The sequence below is a fragment of the Adiantum capillus-veneris genome, chromosome 21 (genome assembly GCF_014529385.1).
Source record: "Adiantum capillus-veneris isolate H3 chromosome 21, ASM1452938v2, whole genome shotgun sequence".
Taxonomy (NCBI): domain Eukaryota; kingdom Viridiplantae; phylum Streptophyta; class Polypodiopsida; order Polypodiales; family Pteridaceae; genus Adiantum; species Adiantum capillus-veneris.
In genome coordinates, this window is record NC_140951.1 from 109,086,011 (window position 1) to 109,104,385 (window position 18,375).

The following is an 18,375-nucleotide window of genomic DNA, read 5'->3' on the forward strand; positions in this document are numbered from 1 at the left end:
ACATTTTTTACGCACAAGAGACCCAAGGCTAGCCATCATGTCTAGGCTAAGCAAAAATAGCCAGTCAAGCTCATAACTATATGAACCTGCAACAATTTACAAGAATCGACATAGCCTATAGTAAGCCACAGAGGCTACCTAACCAGTCCGAGGTCAGGTGCAGTTTTTATACAAGGCAGGGATGCACCATTCCTAATTTTACCATATCAAGTCCTTTGAAATAATATCAAAACAGAAAATACCATTTGCACACAGTTTGCAAGAATACCATAGCTGAAAAAAAACCAAAAACAAAAAAAACTGCACAGTATGCGTGCTTGTAACAAGCATAAGGTAGGACTACCTTCCCTCAAAAAACCTTTTAGTGTTTAATTTGTGCATAAATAGACTAGTAAAGTAGCAAACTCAGCACGGGTAAGATTGAACACCCGAGTCACCTCCGAGGAGAGCTCCATTCTCCTTGGTAGTAAAAAGCAGATAAGAGGTGTTTCACAAAATAACTCAACACACCCACAATGGCTAAGTGAGGGGCAGAGATGCGCCCTCACCTGTTTTTATAGCAGAAGGAGGAAAGTCTTGCCCATGTGCTGTGCCACGGTATCGAGAGAGCTAGGCCGCACTCCACCATGAGTGTGAGATAGCATCGAGCTGCACGCCTATGGCCTTCAATGGGGATCGACAGTCACGGGGGAAGAAGGCCGCCTTCACTATGCCATGAGAGCAGAAGACATTGATCATGCTCGACAGAGCATCATAATTCAATCAAGGGCTTGGCCCGCGGTAGTAGTGGTCCAAATAAAAAACCAATTTCTTAAGTTTACACCTAGTATGGTCCAGGCAAAAGGAGCCTCAAACAAGGGGGGGGGGTTGTTTTTCTTTTTGGAATTTTTTTCTTTCTAAACAAATATAACTAATGAACAATATACTAGTGTGTGTGTGTGTGTGTGTGGTGTGTGGAGAAGAAAGAGAGAGAGAGAGAGAGAGGGAGAGTGCGTGTTACCTTTGCTTGCTTGAGCGCGCAGCAAAAACTCAGATCTGGGATCTGAGTTTTTGGACGCTCTCGATTATTTTTTTACCCCTCACGGCGTCGCTATAGGCTTCGCTAAGTTACTTATAACTTAGCGACGCCCATAGCGACACCGTGATTTTTTACATTTGAGTGTCGTACTGCGGGCGCCTCTAATATTAAGTACCTCTTGCAGTGTAGTCCATCTTGAGCTCAAACCTAAGTGCCACGTACTCCCTTAGATTTTTTATATTCCAATCGGTATTGACGGCTACGTCCCACACTTTCTCCTACTTGCACACATGCACTTCAACTTGCTCCATATCAGTGATGTCCGAATCAAGTGCTTCCCATTCACCTTGCATCTACCTTCACCGTCGGTAAGGAAATATAATGGAGATTTGCTAGTTCACAATGTGGTATCACGGATGATCATTCTTTTCGTTACAACCATGCACTTTATGGTATCCCAATTGTGCTAAACAATCTTTGAATCCCAAGTAGATGGAAGGAAGGTATTAATTGCTATTCCATCCTTAGCAATCCACATGGTAGGTGCGTGATGAACATTTTCTACCTTGAACAAAAAAATAACAAGACGCAAAGTCATAAAAGATGTTAGTGTTGCTCAATGTGACTCATACGTGCACTTCATTGCATTGAAGATTTCATTTTCAATCCGTTTCCCAGTTAATACAATAGAGGTACTGTCAGGAGTTAAGCAGTCACCATCCATTAGAGTTGGTGGACTAAGTGTTTGCAAGGTGCCGTAGCCATTCTTTGTCGTTGGGACTACATACTCTACATCAAAGAAGAAGATGGACCATTATCCAAGCTCCAACACAGTGCATTCAAAATATAGCAATAAGCCGAACTCAAAGTGGTGAGCCTCAAAAGTTTCGGAGAGTGCCTCTAGAGGCTTCCATTCCATAAATGTTGATGTAAAAATATCTACACAAGCCAAACACCATGCCCACAAAGTTTCCTCATCAGTGACTTCATGCGAAAGCATAGCATTTGCTACAAACAACACTAGGAATACTTACAATTAGTAGGAAAGTGCTTGCGATCAATGTCATTGATTCATAGTTGAGAAGCTTTGTAGACGTGTTGTATTTGCACTTGCTTACTTGCATCGGCCACCGCTTCATTTTCAGTATATGACCCTTCTAATGATGGAACTTCAGGTCGATGAATAGACAAGAGACTTTGTGGGATCCCTTTGTGCTTGGTCGCATTGTCACCCACATGCCAGTTAGAAAGCTTGTGGTTACACAATGGCAGTTGTCGTGTTTCTTGTTGCATTGTGCAAGCTGAAGCTCCCTTACTCCTAAATATTTTCAAGTTGAAGGTTCCTAAAGCCTAAAGCCTTTTAAGTTGAAGCTCTCTAACCCTAAAGCTTTGCAAATTGAAGGTTCTTAAACCCTAAGCTTGGGTAGCTGAAGCTCCTAAGCTCTACAAGACCCCAAGATGAGAGTGGGGAATGCGTCCAAGCATGAGAGGAAGACCTCCAAGAAGGAAAAAATGGATTGTATTACAAGCTCTCCATAGCCAAAAAGGAGTCAAAACTCAGAACTAGGATTGGGAGAGAAAGGGAAGGTAGATTGGAGAGAGAGGAGGCCAAAAAGGTACTCTTTCAATAGGAGAAAGAGTGAAAACTGTAATTTTTAGTTATAGAGAGAGGAGCTGGGTCCAGATCTGGTATGTAGATAGAGAAGGAGTGACCGGAGGTGGGGAAAAGTAGACTTGAATGTCAAATTAATGATGAGGGGGCATTTTTGGGGCTAGCCCACTTTTTGAGGGTGGCCCATTTACTCCAGCTAGTGTATTTGTAAATAGGCCCAAATCTTTTATTTATGAAGATTTTGCAATTTCCATGTCCATTTACAAAAATGAAAAGCCTACACTCTAAGTTTGACCCCTAGAAATTAGGGGTTGACAAACCCAACATTTTTGTCCACATGGCTTTCTCCTGTTGCTCCACTCTTAATCATTGTCATTGGGCTTTGTTGAGCTAAATATATTATCTCTATATATAGCACCCAAGTCCCCTCTATATAAACTCATCTTCTGTGATCAGTTGACACACTTTTGGGGATTGCATATGATGGTGTTTTCTCTCTCTCTTCTCGTCTACCTGCGATCTCTCTCTCGAGTTCAACATGGTATCAGAGCATAGTACAAGGATAAGCCCTCATTGTCTCACAGAGGAAAAAAGAAAAGATAAGTGCAACTTTTAATTATGTTTTGATATTTTTGTTGTAATACTGCTCATGATGGTCTAGCTGACGAGGACGCTAATGCCTTTAGCATGCAAGGTTTGATTATGTTTTGTTACATTTAATTGCTTACTTTCTTGCTTTTAATTACGTTTTCTTGTTGCTCATGGTCTGCCTGAGGACGACGGACGTACTCGTGCACTCTTATTTCCTTACTCTCTCTTGCTTGTTGAATTCGGATCTCCATGCAAGCTGTGCCGCTTGCTGAATTCGGATCTCCAAACAAGGTGTGCCACCCTGCATGGAGGCTGGGGGCTCTTGATTATCCCCGTCCACACACCTTGCTAGTATGAACCATGTCCATGGGTGTCGCTGCAAGGCAGACATAGCAAAACCTGCGTATGCAATTTCAACTTGCATGCTATTTTAAGAAAATACATCGCTGATTTAAGAATAACGAGCGTGAGCCTCAGAAAGGCCGATGCCGCGCATATATGCGTTTGTCCAAAAAAGCGGCATACACTCAAAATAGGGTGCAATTTTGCTTTTAACACCACCTCTGATCATTGCTCCAAACACTCAACAACTCGTCTCTCGTCACACTTAAGCTGTAAGCCGATAACAACATCTCTACTGCTTCGTGAGAAGCACGTGATTACCATTGCCCCCGGTTCTGCTGCAGCGTGGGAATCTCAAAACATCAGGATCAGAATGAAGAGCTTCTTGCTAGTCAGAATCGGTTTTTAAATCATCGTCTGCTTCTGTACCTCTTTTTGTGCGTAGGTGGAGATAGGCGAACTCTCTCTTCAAGACTATGTCAAGGACTGAAAACTTTTCCTTTTGTCTGGAATTTGCTGACCGCAATATCTAGGCTTATTTGGGTATAAGCCCATGTCATGCTAATCTGGAGTGCTTGCAAGGTTTCCTGAAGATAGGGAGGTCATGGGTAAAGCAAGGTGGACTCCCATGTACTTTGTTGTCTGAACTGTAATTATGGAGCTACTTTGTTGTCTTAGTTTTTTAAGGATTGCATGTCAATAACACTTTTCACCATCACCTACTTTAGTTGGTTATATTTGTAGTATTTTCTAGTACTTCCTCAATCTAATTGTAGAGGAGACCTTTGTAAGATGTCTTCATTTGCAACCTTCTTTCTTAAAATTTCAGGCCAATAGTGAATCCTGTTTGTTTGATGTGTGGTAATCTTGTATTTGGGAGAGTAATTATTAAGTTAGACTTTTGGATTTAAGAACCATAGTTTTTTAAGTGTTGGATTATGTTTGATGGCCCAATGTCTCTGCACATGTTGACAAATTGGATGCTTCATCTTCTACAGCCAGTGAAACTAACTGTTATAGACTCAAGCTTGAATATATTTTTTGTCACTTCTATATCAACTAATCTTGTTTTTTAGTAACTACATGATGATAGTGACGACATATAGTGATAAAGATGATACAAGGTACTTTGAGCCTGCATGGTTAAAACGTGGATCTATGGTACTTCGAGCTGCAATATGGTAACCATGTGGCTCCATATTGCCATGGGTATTTCCATCTTATATTGTTATTCCAAAATGTTTCTTTTGATTTTTTGAGAGCATCTTTGATACCATGGTACCTGAATCCATGCTGATGATTACTATTTTAAAGATTTTCAAAGCATCTCTAATGTCACGGTGAATCCCATGATGCCATGGTACATAAAGCCATGATGATGATTACTATTTTTAAGTTTTTATTTGATTCAAAAAAAGCGTCTTTGATGCCATGGTACATAAAGTCATGATGATTGCTATTTCAAAGTTTTTCTAAGCATCTCGAATACCATGGTGAATATCGTGATGCCATGGTACATAAAGCCACAATGATGACAATTCTCAATTGAGATATTGGGACCCCCAATATGTTTATTACATGCCAACTTTGTTTATATGCATGCACATGTGATTACATCAATATTACATTTGTTTCTATGTCGTTTGCACATGTGATTGCATCGGCATTATGTTTGTTTCTATGTCGTCTCTAGAGCGACGTCGCGAATCGTCTCTAAGGACAATGTGGGAAGTGGTCATTTCTAACTTTCACGTTTTGATATGTTTCTTGAGTTGATGTTGTTTACATGATTCAAATCACATCAAGGAGCATGTACAGGGGCTCAAAGATGTTGAAGCTACTCTACCAAATCATTTATAGTAGCTCACTTGTATATATATAGGGTCGTTAAAGACCCTTGAAAGGGCACATTGTAAAACATGAGTGATGTAGATCCTTTGAACGTTGTAAATGTACATTTAAAATATTTTAATATAAAAATTGTTGTATATACATCTGTGGGTTTTTCCCTTGAGTCTCCGAGGGTTTTTTCATCCACAATTAGGAACCTTCATTTGAGTGGGGGTGTTTAGCTATATATAGTATCTCTATATATAGCACCCAGGTTCCCTCTATATAAACTCATCTTATGTGATCAATTGACACACTTTTGGGGATTGCATATGATCGTGTTGTCTCTCTCTCTTCTTGTCTACCTACGCTCTCTCCCTCGAGTTCAACAGGTTTGGGGTAGATTAAGGGACTAAGAAGAGATGCCTATAAACTCGCATATAGTGCTCAGTTATTAGTGTCGTAGTTGTGTCTACTACTGCAAGGCAATACATACCTATTATACGGAGTGGTCTAAGATGTTCATCACCATCTCCATAAGATCTTCTCTCTCGTTCACGGTGTACGCGCTCTCCAAAGGCTTTGGTGGTGAAAATCTCTGCGTAGCTCTCATCACTGCTCTTTTATGGAAAATCAAGAATCCTTTAGACATACCAATATCAATCCTAAAGAACTATGAGAATCTTTAAACTCTATAGCCATCATCTCTCTCTCTCTCTCTCTCTCTCTCTCTCTCTCTCACACACACACACACACACACGTTTTTTTGAGCAGTTACACTCTCAGTGGTTTCTCTTCTCTATATGAGTGCATGTATGGACTTTTCGAGTATGTATGAAGTTTTTTCATGATTATTTCATCATATGTAACATGTTGATTTATGCATAAGATGTGTTTATGGTCACATGTGTACAAAGAAAGTGCTTTTTGTTTCACTTTACGTAAGTGGTAGAAGCACTCTTTTGGTCATAACTCACAAATCGTTATGAATCATCCTGAATCCTTTAAACCCAGAGATAAAACACATCATTTAAAGAATTTTATCTCTTAGGTTCCATGTGAAAATCACGCATGAGCTAAGAGTTATGGTCAAAAAATAGCTTGCTTTCCACTACACAGTCTTTGGGACCCCAGGCTCCTTGAAGAACCACTGTATAGATTCACTGGATCAGCAAACCCACTTAGAAAACTAAAAGTCTCGATTAAACTTGATGATAAATGCATTTAGGTTCTTGATATCACTTCGTGAATGTGAGTTATTAACTATTCCGTAAATCGGGTTTACCTATGTGTGTAGGGATGCTACCAAGGAAGAGTACCATATGACATCGTGAGTTGACCGAGATATTTATATATGATTTATGGTTTGTTTTGGTGAGTTGATTTCAAGTTTTAGATGTCCATAAACTTATGTGAGGGTATATGGTTAGTCAGTCCGAACCGTACAGGCAAATATGAATAAAGTCTCTTTCTTTTCGTGTTATCGTTTGTTGCATGAGTATCATATGGGCAAACTGATGTGATAAGGTGTTAGTCTATATTATGGACTTAAGATTCATGAATTGGTTTGAGGTCAAACACTTACATTTTCATGTTGTGCATGCATGCAATAATGGAAAAAAGTTTTTTTCATATATATATATGAAGTTATGGTTTATGATCGACCTAAGTGTCGGAGTTGTATTGTATCATTTTTATGTTGATGTAATGACATCATAAAATGTATGGAACCTAACATATGCAGGTGGATGTCTCATGTGCATGTGTATGATTGATTTCCACCTTTCTAGGTCAAAACTAGCTCTATGAGCTAAAGGGGTGAAGTGCAGATATAATGTATCACTTATGCATGCTTGGCTATTGTCAAAATTGGATTTTGATATCATGTTTATTTGTTGGTATAGATTTTTTAATGCATTAAAGTTTCATATCTTAAGGGCCATGTGTGTGGGCTCTGTTTGATTCCACCGGATATGTCCAATCCCAAGTGTGAGAGTTGGTTCAATATGAATATGGTTTATGGTCAAGGACTGACATCCTTGATTGACTATGGTTGTGATTTTGATTGCGGAATTGGGTGTGGAACTTGGAATTTTTTTAGTATTTGATTTTTTTTCCCTAGGTATGATAATGCTGCGGATATGCTGCCAAATTTTTTTCCGCCATGTTATGTCATAAAGTGGTTATGTAGGATTGGTTGTGCATCACCCTGAGTTGGGTAGAGTTTGTATTCTTGTGATGTGATTGGATTATAATTTATGGTTTTGAGATAGGACCATGAAGTGATTTGGATGTTTTATGGTAGACGTGTAGGGTAGAGACCCTCTACAATCTGACTGCTTGGAAAGGATTGTTTGTGCTTATGGAAGATGCTATTCTGATTAGACTCATGTTTTATGTTTCTTATGGAAGCGTCGATACAAGACTAGGATCACCTACATTGTCTAGCCTTACACAAAAGTATCGTTGACATGGGGATTTGCTAGATCGAGGGTGTTGCCTAGGTCTTCTTTTTTTGTTAGGCTTATCTACACGGTTAGTGCATCGGGATTGAACGACTACACATCTAACACATCGGGGATCTTGCCTTGGCTTTGCCTAAACACTCAATGCTAGGCATCGAAGAGGAGACACACCTAAATTGGTATGGTTGGTGTTGATACCCTACCACGTGTTGGTATTTCAGATCCTTTTAGAGCTCGGTTTCATGGATGCAGGCGAAGTGGCCTATGTCTAGCTCACGTAGGTTGGAGGTGTTCTAGATCACTCTTGACAAAGTGCAATTCTCTTTGTCCATACTAGAGCAAAAGTGGATGGGTGGAGCTGTTGATCCCTACACAGGGTCCGATGCTCTGTTAGTTATTTTGTTATATTTTTTATGTTATGGTATATCCAAATTTTTTTATTGTATTAGTACATGGTTTCATTCTCATGTGTCTCTGCACACTCTATTTCATTCTCCACTATCACCTCTCTTTCTCTATTACCGTAATGCGGTGTACACACATATTCACCCTCCACAATGTTATTTTTCTTGAGTAGGATATCATTCATATCACCCATTCAGAGGTAGCACTAGTCGTGCTAGGTGCCTTTGGATGTCCAATTCATGGCCTAAACTCCATACTAGGTTGGACGCTTAGAACTCCTCCCCTATGCAAACGCTTCTCCAACTCTAATGTATATTGAAAAATTGTATATGAAGAGTTATATACAGGTATAAATTGTGTATTTTGTGCATAGACCCCTGGGGAGCAGTATTTCTTTGTGGTGAAAGTGCTTGGGCTCATTTTTATGGCTAGAATGTAGCACTCTTTATCACTATACCCGAGTACTCTTTTGTTATGTTTAGTTACCTCCCCTTGGTGTCTACCCACCTAGAAATAGTTTTGTGTAGGGAGCATCCTCTAGAGGGTTTAGGTGGTCCAAGTGCCTGGGGCTCATTCCTAGGACTGGAATGGAGCACTCCTTATCACTACATTTGTGTAGTTTTCTGTTATGTTTAGTTACCTCCCCTAGGTGTCCATCCGCTTAGATATAAGTTTGATTAGGGATCATCCTCGTGGAGAGTTAGGTGGTAAAAGTGCTTGGGGCTCATTTCTATGGGTGGATGGAATGCTCCTTATCACAACACTTAGGTACTTTTCTCTAACGTTTAGTTACCTCCCTTGGGTGTCTATCCACCTAGAAACAGGTTTGGATAGGGAGCATCCTAGTGAAGACTTTAGATGGTGCAAGTGTATGGGGCTTACTTCTATTGTTGAAATGAAGCACTCCTTATCACTACACTCGCATACTTGTATGTTATTTCTAGTTACCTTCCCTGGGTGTCTATCCGCCTGGAAACAAGTCTAGATACGGAGCATCCTCATGAAGGGTTTAGATAGTGAAAGTTCTTGGGGGCTCATTTCTATGGTTGGAATGAAGCACTCCTCATTACCACGGATTTCATGTCCTTTTTTATTTTGTTTTACACGTATATTATTTTTCTTTATTATACAAATGGTCAATTAAATCCATTTTTAAAAAAACCTACCATTTTTGTGATTGTATGAATGAATATGTGGCTTGTGAACATATCATGGACATTAATGCTTGCTCCCAAAACATCAATGCAGCCTCTAGTCTCCAATGTACTAGTGGTGAAGGATCAAACAATGGAGCTTCCAATAAAGGAAAGCGCAAGGCCGGTGGTAAGGTGTCAGGGCATGAGTGTCAATTTATTGATAACATAAGATCATTTATAGATTGGAACTGCAAATTATGTGGCAAAGCAAAATCAAGAGGTTTACCTTGTATGCTTCCTTGGATAAAGGAATAGAACCACTAATAAGACATATGGAGCCAAATGTAATGGCATAGGTAATGAGAGTGCTCCATAACGCTTGAGAGAGTTATTAGGAGGTGTATCCAATGCAAAGAAACCTTGAATACCGACTCCAAGCAGGTTGGCTTCAAAGCACCAAGGTAGTGTTGCCTCAACACAAGGTGGACAAAATATTGGTTACCCTCCATCCCGGCCACCACACACACACAAAGAACTAGCACTCAATATGGATCACCCGCGTGCCAATTTGGAATGCATAGAATGTGGAAAGTAAGTCTCGAGAAGAGATTTTGATGAACTACTCTTGAAGAGGCACAGTCTGCGTATGCACAAGCTATCTATTTGACATGCGGTTCTATGTTGATGGTCACACAAAATCAATAAAATCATGCATGGAAGAAGATCAATGAGTATACTCATAGTCTTTCCCCTCCATCATATCACCAGATGCACACAACATTCTTGGATAAATGCTTTGTAGACACCCAAAAGGAAGTTGATATACCAGTCTTGAAATTAATTTATCAAATAGGATACACTATAGTCAATGATGGATGGTCAAATTTCCAATGTAGGGTTCCATTTAATGTGATGTTGTTCAATCCTTTAGGGGGGTGCTTTATTAAAACAATTGACAGCTTGAGTGAGATAAAGTCAAGGAGCTATATAGCTAATATAATAACATGAATTGTAGGGAGCTATTTAGCTGATATAGTAATAAAGACAATTCATCAATTAGGTGTCCCCAATGTAGTAGAGGTTATCATGAACAATGCAAAAAATTTTAGAGAAGATGGTCATCTTTTGTAGGAGCACTTTCCTAGCTTGCAAATGCTAGGTTGCAATGCACATAGCTTGAATCTTGTGTTGCAGAATTGGTATAAAAAAAGATGACACTGATTGGTTCCAAATCATTACAGATAAAGCAAGGAAGGTGGTGAAGATTATTTTGAAGATCTGACAATGTGTGCTAGACATGTATCAGCAATGTATGTCCACAATATTGAAGCACCGTGTGAGACAAGATGCTGCACTAGCTTCTACATTGTGGAAAGTCTTTTGAAAAACAAAAATGCTATTTTGGAGAAATTTGTTTGTGCTAGATTCTACGAGTGGAAAGCATAAAAACTAGAAAGAGTAAAAATCAAGATATAGTCCTTGAAAGTTCTTATCGATGATAGACACTTTTGGTCTGACTTTGGTGACACATACTTGGTGATGAGGCCTGTGATGATATCCTTGCATCAATTTGATCTTAAGTTACTTAATATAGGGAAGGTGTACATGGACTGGTATAATATTCAGGAGAGTTTGAACTCTCCTTTAGAGCTTGCAAATTGTTTGATTAAGCCTTGAGAGCATCTTTTAGTAAGTAAAAAATGGATATCTTAAATAAGTATGTACATGCTTGATGGGTGAGTGCACATAATCCACTACATAGTGTTGCTTTCTTCTTGATCCAGAGTACAGGAACATGGACTATGATGTATTAGATGAAGAGGTGATTGAAGGCTTCTATGGCATGGTCAATGATTTCTACAACAATCTAAATGATCAAGCCCATGCAGTCACCAACCTGACAAAGTATAGGTTAAAGGATGGACTTTTTAGTTCAAAGTTTGTGCAGAACCTTGCATCGGAATAGCCAACATGGAGATGGTGGCTTATGAATGGTGCTTTGGTGCCTACATTACAAAGATTGGATGTTAGGATTCTTGCATAGTGTACTGCCAATTCAAGTTCAAACTGAAATTAGAGTACCTACAGCTATTTACATTTGAGTATTCGTAATCGGCTCCTCAACGATCCTAGAAATTGGTATACCTATATTGCAATCATAGGCTTAAAAGAAATATTCAATAAAAAAATTATGAAGAAGATAGACCACGGTGGATTGTGGATATCAATGAAGATTACCATGAGCAAGGGGAAGAGGTGACGATCGAAGAACATGAATTTTGTGAGCTTCGTGGATGTACTTTGCTTGAACTGAACGCGAACCTTGAGGTGGATGATTTTCCTCCTCTCGACAAAGAAGGGTATTGAGAAACAGTGATGTAGACATAGATAGCATTGTAATTTAACACTTTGGTGCCAAACAATTGGAAACCAGGTGAACCCGTTTTTTGTAACTTGTGGTTCGTGGGCCAAGGAAAATACCATAATAGTGTTTTATTGTCTTTCAACATAGGAGTTTGAGTATTGACATTTATGACTTCAAAAAGTTTGTTTTCTTGAATCAATGTGCGGCTTTATACACTTTGCTATTATGACTTTAATAAATTTTGTTTGCTTGAATTAATGGTGGCTCTATACACTTTGCATTTATAAGGCTAGTTCATGAGTTACTTTTACCGCTATTTCTTTATCAACAATGTCAAATGTGGCTTTGATGTGTACAACCACTAAATTTAATTACATTTAGGAAACTAATATTAGGACCACCATGTGGGATATACACCAAGGAAGACTATCAAAACATTCATAGATCAAATTATCTGCTTGGAGCGTTACAAGAATTTTCTTCAGCGTTCATTACAAGGGTATCATATACCATGATTCAAAAAGTCATTACAAGGATTCAACTTTGATTGTACGGGGGGAATATACAATGATAAAAAAGTCACTGCAGTCTACTCCAAGTTATGATGTTTACAAAGATAAATTCAGGTTATCCAAAATAGATTCTCTCTCCCTTGTAGTGTTCGCCACTAAGCATTGATAGTTTTTCTCCATTTTGAACACAAAATACATAATCTCATCAATCAGAGTCTTGCAAATATGGAAATCTTTTTTATTTAGCATGTTTTGCATGAGACATGGCAAATTGTACATGTGGCCACAAGCTATTCTATAGTGTCTGCAAACCGGGCAAGCCGGACCCGCTACGTCTTCTGTGTAAGCTGGAGGTGGACACAATGTGTTGGGATGCTTGAGCATAGTCATGATCAATTGTTATTGACATTGTTCCTCCATTTCATGGAAGTCACACTCAGGATCTTGATGTCTCTTTATAACTCTTTGGAGTTACTTGTGTCACCTTCCCCCGTCATTTGTATGGAGGTACAATCTGTGTTTGCAATTCCTCCACAACATCATGTGTTTGCATATTGGCACTAGCCAATGCATATCTGATCTCCTCTTGTGATATTGTAATTGTCTTAATGAGGATATCCACTATGCTCCTATTGGGGACCCTGTTGTTGAAGTTGGTCACTATTTTGAATGTATTGCACGTATAAAATCTTTGCAAACCACTAGGGAAAATCCTTGTTGTTAAGTGTACTCCTTGTGCATGCAAGGTATATGATCTTGGCATGCATGTGAATTTTAGGCACAACACATTTGTCCAGCTTCAATCTCCCCTTGCGGATGGAGAATGCAAACAGAGTCGGCCACATTTTCCTTGACCATTCCCGTGGTGACATCTTTGTTTATGTATTTCCATTGTTTGCCATTTTTTGGTGCCCACTCATTAGTCCGTCTGGAAAATATTTCTTGGTCATTTGTGCCAATTGCATCTACAAGTGCACGCAAGCAATTGTATGCTTTTTTGGATTTCTCACATTCGTTCATGTCTAACAGAAATACATTAACAATACCTTCAATGAGAGATAAAAATTAAGTTTAAAACACAAAAACACATTTACATTTAAAAATCCACTGGTATAAATCAATTTAAGTTATCACAACACACCACATTCTGTATTGATCACCTTGCACCATGTTCCATTATTATAAAAAGACTTTATTTGCAAATACAATGTCCAAAAATTGACAAAAACTATCACAACACACCACATACTCTATTGAATCGCTTTGCATAGTGAGTCCATCATTATAAAAAAACCTTTACTTGCAAATGTAGTGGCTAGAAATTGAAATAAATTATCAAAACAAACCACATAGTGTATTGATCACTTTGCATCATGGTCCATCACTATGCAAATATTTTCCACTTCAATACTCTGGTGTCTAGAAATCATCATAAATTTTGCACAACAAGACACATACTATATTTAAACACTTTGCGCTCATGGTTCATCACAATAAAAAAATTTCCATTTGCAAATTCGAAGGCTAGAAATTGACTTTAATTTTCACAACACAACACATACTATAAATAAACACTTTGCACCATGGTCCATAAGTAATGTAAGAGAGAGAGAGAGAGAGAGAGAGAGAGAGAGAGAGAGAGAGAGTAGAAGTGTTAGAGTTACACTTTAACTCCATGGTCCATGACTATACAAAAAAATCCATTTACAAGTCCGATATCTACAAATTCAATCAAATACTTACCATGACCAAATTGAACAAGACCATTGTCAACAAAAATGAACAGAAAAAACCAAAATCTATGCATCATCTTACTAAGAAAATGCAAACACACCTCTGAATTGAGCTCTAATAAATCCAAATACTCACTCATATTTTGCAATGTCTTTCTTTGCCTGGGTGGTTTCTTTGAATAGTTTTTGTGCATTATACCAACAATCATACCAGGATCAGTTTGATTTTTCTTTTCCCAAGGCACCTTGTAATGCTCTGAAAAATATTTACACCAATCGCATAGTTGCTTGGTGCAAAAAGCAACTGAGTAGGTGTGAGTGGCTTTAGAATACAAGCAGGATGATTTTGTGTAGTAAAGCTTGGGGTCCCTCCAAGGGCATACAAAATGCTTTATGGAGTCCTTGATATTGGCTACTTGCTTCTCAATGCCAATCCCCAATCAATGACACCCACATGCGACATACTCTCCTTGGTGAAATCAGTCATGATGTTCCATGGGTGCAAATCATAGTGTATAATTCCTTTGATATGTTCATGTGCCATGGTCTGCATTAGGGAATCCATAAAAGAAGACACCTGGTTAAGCATATGCTTCTACATCTTTAGCTCTTCCTCTGTGGGGGATGTCCAGGATCTTCCTTTTGAGCCACCAATATGTTAGAAAAATTGCATTTAGGTGGTGGAACACACTCTAACATGTCTCCCATATCCATTTCATTAAATTATGGAAATATAAGGAACCATGTCTCTTGATGTGTTTGTGATATACACCTTAGATGCGTGTGGAACAAACGTATGCTCCCCTATAGAGCAAAAGATCGGAAGCTCTCTATTGCATATCCTTTGAAGTCCTTCACCACATATTGTAGTTTTAGTGGCAACCGAGTAACTATTTCAATGGTGCACTCTGAGACAACTTCGTAGCATCCCTTGATGAGCTTTCTACCAGTCTTGATAGCTTCTGGTCTGAGGTAAACACTAATGGGACACTAGGACATAAAGCGGGTGCACACTAGTTGCTTTGTAAACCTTAAGAAAGCCTTTAATATGATTTCACGTAACAATTTGTGGATAAAGATGGAAGAAATCCAAGTGCCAAGTGAGTTTAGGCTTGCAGTCTCTCAAATCTATGAGAAGGTGATGTGTCAGTTGCACATGAGAAGAGGAATTTCAAAAAAAATTGCAAGCACTATTGGGGTTAAAGAAGGATGTTTGTTGTCACCAACTCTATTTGGCCTATGCATCAATCAATTAGAGAAACTAGTACTTGACTTTATGAAAGAACAAGGCATTGAAGAGGTCACTATTTGCAATGCGGTAATCATGCTTTTGTTGTATGCGGATGATGTAGTGCTTCTAGTACACACTTTAGAGGATGCACAAAATCTTATGGCTGTCCTTGGAAACTTTTGCTTGCATAATGGGATGATTGTGAATGAATCCAAAACAAATGTTATGTTTGTGAAAACCAACCATAAGGAGAAGCCATGCATTGTGTACAAAAATGAGACACTTGAAGTCGTTGAGAGCTTTAAGTACCTTGGCAATGAGTTTCCAACCAATCACAAGTGGCATGAATATGCTATGTGACGTTTGGAAGCACTAAAGAGATCTTACTATGCATTTGAGAACATGTGTACCGTGAGAAACATCAAGTGTTGGGTTCTCAAGAAGTACCTTTTTGACACATTGGTGACACCGGTTCTTCTTTATGGAGTTGATGTGTGGGGAGGGAGCATCTCAAAGTCTACTTGGGAAGAGTTTGAGAATTTCCAAAATCACTTTCTTACAAACTCTCTTCATGTTAAGACACAAACACCATATATACTCCTACTTCTTGACTCGGGATCTTGTCCAATATTGAGGTTATGGGCATGGAAAGGACTGTGGAATACATGATAAAGATGCGGCAAAAACCCTCATATCCACTTCCTACAATTGCATGGGAAGAAAGACAAAAAGTTCAAAAGATGCATAAAAGCAAGATCACGAGCCGGGGTGGACGCCAAAAATAAAGAAGTGGGTTGAGAGATGGGATGTATTACGCTTGCTACATGATGTCTCGATAGACTCCCAAGTGAATGAATATTTTTTACAATGCTAATGTATTACACCTTGGGAGGAATCTGGCTGGTCATGCTTTATACATACACCACCCATATTTCCCCCAATTACAAAACCATGTTCTTTACTGAAAGAAGAAACCACCCTTACATGATTGATCCTATCCCCTTGTCAGTGATACACACTATCACAGCCATTCGGCCTAGCTACCACTCCCTTCCATGCTAGACAAGGCATTGAGACAATGGAGAAGAGTCAGATTGATTGTGCACATTATGCTCATTGCAAGTTTGAGAGTTTGAGTACCACAAACTACTAGAGTGCTCAGCTGTTGGAAACATCTGAACTTGGTTCTCTCACATTCTCAGCCATAAATTAGACCTACATAGTTTCCTCTCCCAATCATAGTGTGGGCGCTCCATTGCAACTCTCATCACTGCCATTTTGAAGCATCAAGAATCACTTATCAACCACATACATTAATACTCCATGGGCAGGATAGCATTAAGATCAAACACCATGTTATACTATGTTGTATTAGCTATGTTTAAGATGTCTTATAAGCTAACCTGTAAGCCCACAATGTAGAGTGCAACTTTTGATCCCAATCGGTCCTTGCGTCAGATACTTTTTTAGTCAACACAATGCATACGGTTTTTTTTGTAGCTTCAACCTTGGGATAGTATGGAGCGGAATTATTATGAATTACGCTCCATACTATGAATTACAATGAATTCTTCTATACGATTTTCAATGACTTCATTAATGAAATGTGTGCCATGATCACCCACAATTATATTGGTAGACCATATCTAACAAAGACATGTTCATATAGAAATTGTGCAATGGTCCTTGCACCTACTTTTTTTGTGTGGCTTTTGCTTTAGCTCATTTAGTGATATAGTCTGTGGCAATAATGATATATTGGACACGAGTTCTATAAGTGGAAGGTGAAATTGGTCCTACAAAGTCTATACCCCACTTAGCAAAAGCTCTGGCTCCGATCATTGGCGTTAAAGACATCTCATCCTTCTTCATTGTCACTATGGTACGTTGACAAGCATCACATTGTTTAACATATTGTTTAGCATCCATATGTAATGTAGGCCACCATATTCACATGGTTAAGAAAATTTTTGTTGTCTCATCCTTTGAGGAATTGCCTCCGCTTATTCCTCCAAGTGCGTGCTCTAAGATTGGCAAATACGTGCTTTTTGTTGCAAAAATCCTGAGCTGATTATCCTTTCTTTTTTTATAGAGCTGATTTTCAATCAATGTGAAGTCTCAAGCCTCTATTTCTATGACCCTTTCACATGCTCTAGAGGTATTTTTAGGAAATGTTCTCGTTGCTAGGTAGTCAAATATATCTTGACTCCATTCTGGTGCAATTTTGACCTGAAACAGTGTTGCATGTTCTATTGGTGGTGTACATTTGCATGTAGAACAGTTAGTAACATCCTCATGAACATAAACACACATATTTGGCCAATAAATTCCTAATTGTTTCAAATAAAAATATGTTTTCGTTTCCGAGCAGTGAAATGCCAAGTCTTGAACATGTGCTTTTAAAAGATAGCAATTGTACTCTTCTGGACTTATGCATAATTGTAAAATATTGTCTGAGCCTCAATGATACAAACATTCACCAATTATTTGAAGACTCTTGGATTGACAAATTGTCTGTCTGTTAAATTCTTGCTCAGTCCTATCGAACTCTCCTCCATAGGTCAGTAAACCATTTCAACATTGAAAAGATATGAATCAGGGATGTCATCGTCTACACCTTTTGAACTTCTCTATTTTTCAATCTGGAAAGATGATTTTCTCCAAGATATGCCTTCCCCTTTTTAACCACAACTATAACATCAAACTCAAGCAATATGATAAACCATTCTACGATTCTTCCAGTATTGCATGGCTTGTTTACAAGGTATAAGAGGGATTGATGATCAGTGAAAACCACAAACTGGTTTTCAGGGAGATAATGCAAAAATTTCTTAAGAGCATATATGATCCCTAGCCCTTCTCTCTCAATGGAAATGCAGTTCTTTTCAACATTGTTAAGATGCATGTTGGCATAACGGACTAGGAAATCCACATTTCCTTCTCGTGGCTAAGCCAAGATGCATCCTATAGTAAATGTTGAAGCATCAATGTGAACATGAAATATCTTTTCCCAATGTGGTGCTTGAATACTGGAGCAGATATGAGTGCTCTCTTCAACTTTTTAAGAGCCTCCTCACACTCCTCCATCTATTCAAAGGCTACTATAAGTATATATAAGGGGTTGAGCAATGACTA